The sequence below is a fragment of the Staurois parvus genome, unplaced genomic scaffold, assembly GCF_062004578.1.
Source record: "Staurois parvus isolate SC_StPar_1 unplaced genomic scaffold, SC_StPar_1.0 ptg000903l, whole genome shotgun sequence".
Classification (NCBI taxonomy): Eukaryota; Metazoa; Chordata; class Amphibia; order Anura; family Ranidae; genus Staurois; species Staurois parvus.
This window is the reverse complement of record NW_028318699.1, coordinates 2,413,425-2,419,424: the sequence shown is the minus strand read 5'-3', so window position 1 is coordinate 2,419,424 and position 6,000 is coordinate 2,413,425. Positions and strand designations below refer to the sequence as shown.

Below are 6,000 nucleotides of genomic sequence, written 5' to 3'. Positions count from 1 at the left end.
CGAGGGCCCGGGGTCAGTAGGGGGCCCCATGAGATGCCCCTGGTACCTTTTTCATAGGTTTCAGGGCCCCATGATCCCCTATTGCCCAGGGGCCCCATGAGTTGTCAGTCCGCCCCTGGTGGAAACAGAGATGGGATCGACAATTTACAATTGTAAGTTATGATAATATCTTAGCATTCGATCAAAATCCACTTCCCCACCTGTGGCACAGTGATTCATTCAGTTGTTGACTATAGATCGATTATTCCTATTGGAAGAGATAATAAATTGATCATTTTTTGAAGGATGTATGGCCATTATTGGGCCTGTTTCACATGGGCTTCAGCTTGTATAAAAGCAGTGTGAACAGCAAGATATGACACAACATTTGGAGAGCTTTCAGCAAGCTTTAAAGTACCATTCTGTTTGTAAATGCTGAACACAGATCCTAATGGGAGTGCTGATTGCCACTTTAAGAAAGCTGCTAGCAGGCTTTCAACAAGCTTGAAGTTCTGAAGCCTGCTAGCAGCTCATTTAAAGTAGCAATCAGAATCCCTATTAGGATCTGTGTTCAGCATATACAAACTGGAACTGAATGGTACTTTAAATGCTTCAATAAAACTTTCTGAAAGCTCTGCAAATGCTTTTGTCAAAGCTTGCTCTTCTCACTGCTTTTATATAAGCTGAAGCCTGTGTGAAACAGACCTTAGTCAGCTGACACAGGTGTCCCCACTGGAAGATTTCCCCCCACCTCCTATTCAATTGACAACACTAACATGCTGTATTTCCCATCCCTTTGGGGTCTTTCATATAAATGACCGCAGGGGTGGACTGACAACTCATGGGGCCCCCGGGCAATAGGGGATCATGGGGCCCATATGTCCTTGCCCACACTCAAAAAAGCCTATAAAAAAGGTACCATGGGCATTTCATGGGGCCCCCTACTGACCCCGGGCCCTCGGGCAGTGCCTGAGTGCTCGAATGGTCAGTCCGCCCCTGGATGGCCGGCAGCAATTTTATCGCCCCCCATCACATTACAGCCTGACAGATCTGTACACATATCACATATGTGATGCTTCACTTTGTAGCCACTGCATTTGTAACCGCACCGCCTGTCAATCTCACCCATTGAGATGAATGGAACTGCACTGCAACCGAAACCCAAATGCTTGGCTCACAGTTGCAGCGCAGCCCCCTAATGTAAATTGCCATTCAGCAAATAAATAAAAGGTAGAAAAAACATGAGGAGGTGACAGTAGCAACTCCTGAACATGTCAGCTGCTGTTATACCACCCTCTGAAAAGTAATCTGCATTGCAGGGTGGTAAGCTCATCTCTGGTACAAAAGCATATTCTGGTTATGGCTCAATGCTCACTAGCATTTTTAAGCTCCTAGAAGCTGCTATCATTTTTTTTCTGCTCCTAGAAGGTAAATCATGTTATCCTATGTGTCCATGCACACTACTTTAGACTGTTAGCATTTTTTGACCTTCAGCGTCAGGGAGCAAAAAATAAATTGGTTTTGTCGTTTTTTTGAGCATTTTTCTAGCAGAAAAAAATGCTAAATTATGCTAAATGCTTTTTTCTTTGCCTTTCAACATGTACTGTTAAAATGCGAATAAAACGCTAACACTCCTAAACACTACTAAAAAACACCAGCGTTTTTTAACTTATAGTTTTTTTCCAGCGTTTTTTTAGCTTTAAAAAAAAAAAAAAGCTAGTGTGCATGGAGCCTAAATAGGATGGCAATTTTTTCCCTGAAGTTTTAAACCATCTCCAGATTACCGAAAACTAAAAGAAAAGTTTTGGCTGGACTTTGAACTTGATTTCATTTACTGTTTCCACTGCGGAGTCTTTGTCGCCCTCTACTGGACACATCAAGAAACGCACCTTTCATCCACAAGTTACAATGTTGCTAAACAACATTTATTTATCTAAACAATACAAAACAGGAAAACAGGGCAGGTTCCTGCACGGCAGAGTGTTGTGAAAATACAGCAGCGGAGGGAGACACAAGCCATTCCCTCTGATGGCAATGATAATACATTAAAATGTCACTTCAGTCTGATTGCAGGCTTGTCCCCTCCCCCTCCCTGACATCACATAGCCCAGTGCATTACTGGGAAGGGAGCATGTTGTGTGCTGGCTGATCACATTGCCAGGAGCTGAGGATCTCTCTCCACAGTAAGTGTAGCAGAGCAGTGACCCCCATCATGTATCCTGACTGATGAGGGATCACTCTGTGCTGATTGCTCATATTCTGTGTTCTGGGATTTGTATTGAATCCACTCTATATTGTATGCTGATGACATGTTGTATCATTGTGCTTCTCTGCAGGGGAAGGTTTGTAAGCAGTCTGAACTTGGTGTATGATGGTGAAGGGTCAGGTCGTTGTGTTAGGATAACCAGTTGCAGATTTAATTGTCCAGATGATCTTTTATTTGAAAATGATACTATGACAGCACAGGAAGGTTTGTTTAATCGCATTCAGATGTTTGCTAAGGGCTCTTTGATTAAAAAATGATCACTCTGCTTGGTGCAGTTGATTTATGAAAGGCAGGATTCCTGAAATCGCTCTTACTTTGATTAAAAAGCCAGGTTATGTGGGGAGCCCTTTGTAGTGACTTGAGACAAGGAAAGTGGGGTGACCTGTTTGTGGTGGTGGAGGCAAGGAAAGCAGCGGGCTACCTGTGTAGGTCTTTGGATGAGGTACAGAAAGCAGGGTTCCCCCTTTGCAGTGGCTGAAGCATGGAAAGCGGGGCTCCCCCTTTGCAGTGGCTGAGGCATGGATAGTGCGACTCCCCTTTTTGTAATGGTTAAGACACAGAAAGCAGGTCTCTTCCCCCCCCCCCCCCTTTTTTTAGCAGCTCAGGCAGGGACCCTCCTTTGCATTGGCTGAGGCTGGGAAAGTAGGGCTCCCTTTTGCAGAGGCTGGGAAAGTGGAGCTCCCCCTTTGCAGTGGCTGAGGCAGAGATCCCCCTTTGCAACGGCTGAGGCATGGAAAGTGGGACTCCCTTTTTGCAGTGACTGAGGCAGGGCTTCCACTTTTGCAGTGGCTAAGGCATGGAAAGTGGGACTCCCCCTTTGCTGTAGCAGAGGCAAGGATCTTCCTTTGCAGCAGCTAAGGCAGAAAAGGTAGGATCCCCCTTTGCAGTGGCAGTGCAGAATGCAGACAGCAGGTAAGATTTATATCTACTGATGTATCTGGGGTTAACCAGCATAACAAACAAAAAAATATTCTAGTGCAGGGGCGGACTGACCATTTGGAAACTTGGGCACTGCCCGGGGTCAGTAGGGGGCCCCATGAGATGCCCCTGGTACCTTTTTCATAGTTTTTTGAGTTTGGGCAAGGACACAGGGGCCCCATGATCCCCTATTGCCCGGGGGCCCCATCAGTTGTCAGTCTGCCCCTGTTCTAGTGTTGTCAGCAATATATCATACAGCATCATCTACATACAGTATGCAGCGATGTGTTACGACAGCATCATGGGATTCTTCCTGTCTGCTGCTGGAACAAAACTCAGGTTGAGCCATTCGGAGGATCTCTTGTATTATATATCAATGAACACAAGGCATCCTCTGATTGGCCAAGGTGAAAATTATGATGTCATCAGCCCTCTCTCCACCTTGGCTAATTAGAATGATATACAGCACAACCTTCATGGAGTTTTCATGTTCTCCCTGTGCCTGCGTGGGTTTCCTCCGGGTACTCCGGTTTCCTCCCACACTCCAAAGACATGCTGGTAGGTTAATTGGCCCCAGTATGTGTATGAATAAATGTGAGTTAGGGACATTAAATTACACTCCTTGAGCCCTGATTCACACTAATGCAGTGCGGCACATTGCATGTGATTCGCACAGGAACCGCACCACATTCCTGTGCAACTCACATGTGATGTCTGGGCAGTGTGATTTGAGCTGTACATTATTTTTCCTGCACCCAATTTGCATCAGATGAATGTTCACACCCATGCAATGTGAATTCTGGTAATTACACTGCATTTTGCAATCTGTTTCATGGTGTGGTTAATTTAACATTGGACGCCGTGCGATGGCAATGTGGTGTGGGAAACGCACAAGATTCGCTGCATTTCCCGACCCGCATCAGTGTGCACCAGCACTGAGGGTTAGGGACTATATATATATATATATATATATATATATATAAAAAGTGCTGCATACATTGCATTATATAAGTACCTGTAACAAATACAGCACCAGAATAACTTGGATACGGAAGTGGTTTGTTTGGACCAGCTTGGACAAACTAGCCTTCATGCACACTGGATATTTGTTTTTTTTTTTATATGGAACAGTTCACAAATTTGCGTGTCATCCTTGCACAGGGGTATACCATGGGCGTATTTGCCGCGAGGCAAACAAGGCACTTGCCTAGGGCAGCACTTTTTTAGGGGGGGGGGCGGCGCCGCACATCGGCAAGTGATGTCACTACAGCAGAGGAATCCAGTGAGGAGTGGGAATATCAGGCCTCCCCTGGACACTGCCGTCCTCCAGGATCATCTCTCAGTCCTGGCTTCTCACCGCCATCCACTGCAGAGAGCTCCGACCCTCAGAGCAGCCTACAGCCTGGCCGGGCGCACTGCATACTAGGAGTTGTAGTCTTTCCCCCGCCTTCACAGGAGCGAACTACAATCCCGGAAGGGTGTGCAGGGGAAGGACTACAACTCCCAGCATCCAGTGCTCCCGGCCAGGCTGTAGGCTGCTCTGAGGGTTGGAGCTATCCGCAGTGGATGACGGTGGGGAGCCAGGGCTGAATGATGAACCCGGAGGACGGCAGTGTCCAGCGGAAGCAGGGATCTCTGTCACACAGAGGGAAGGGAAATTCGGCTGTGAGGAGGATACATAACGGCAGTACATGGCTCCCCCCCCTCGGTCTCCGCCCTTCCACCAGGCCTGGTAAATGATCTCCATCCTACTGCTGTGTATACCATGTATACTGACACCTTCACGCCGCTCATACCACTGACTGACACCTTCACGCCGCTCATACCACTGACTGACACCTTCACGCCGCTCATACCACTGACTGACACCTTCACGCCGCTCATACCACTGACTGACACCTTCACGCCGCTCATACCACTGACTGACACCTTCACGCCGCTCATACCACTGACTGACACCTTCACGCCGCTCATACCACTGACTGACACCTTCACGCCACTAATGACACCTTCTCGCCTCTCATGCCGCTAATGACACCTTCTCGCGCCTCATGCCGCTAATGACACCTTCTCGCGCCTCATGCCGCTAATGACAGCTTCTCGCGCCTCTCGTGCCGCTAATGACAGCTTCTCGCGCCTCTCGTGCCGCTAATGACAGCTTCTCGCGCCTCTCGTGCCGCTAATGACAGCTTCTCGCGCCTCTCGTGCCGCTAATGACACCTTCTCGCCTCTCGTGCCACTGACTGACACCTTCTCGCCTCTCGTGCCACTGACTGACACCTTCTCGCCTCTCGTGCCACTGACTGACACCTTCTCGCCTCTCGTGCCAATGACTGACACCTTCTCGCCTCTCGTGCCACTGACTGACACCTTCTCGCCTCTCGTGCCACTGACTGACACCTTCTCGCCTCTCGTGCCACTGACTGACACCTTCTCGCCTCTCGTGCCACCGACTGACACCTTCTCGCCTCTCGTGCCACCGACTGACACCTTCTCGCCTCTCGTGCCACCGACTGACACCTTCTCGCCTCTCGTGCCACCGACTGACACCTTCTCGCCTCTCGTGCCACCGACTGACACCTTCTCGCCTCTCGTGCCACCGACTGACACCTTCTCGCCTCTCGTGCCACCGACTGACACCTTCTCGCCTCTCGTGCCACCGACTGACACCTTCTCGCCTCTCGTGCCACCGACTGACACCTTCTCGCCTCTCGTGCCACCGACTGACACCTTCTCGCCTCTCGTGCCACCGACTGACACCTTCTCGCCTCTCGTGCCACCGACTGACACCTTCTCGCCTCTCGTGCCACCGACTGACACCTTCTCGCCTCTCGTGC

General features: G+C 49.1%; 1 protein-coding gene across 1 annotated transcript in view; it reads left to right on the top strand.

Annotated features, from left to right (window-relative positions):
• The first annotated feature begins 2,060 nt into the window (after positions 1-2,060).
• Positions 2,061-6,000, top strand: part of RPIA (ribose 5-phosphate isomerase A) — a 46,855-nt gene continuing 42,915 nt past the window's right edge. Inside the window, exon 1 of the mRNA XM_089656413.1 lies at positions 2,061-2,162. The gene's annotated coding sequence lies outside the window, so the exon portion shown is untranslated. The remainder of the gene's footprint in view (positions 2,163-6,000) is intronic.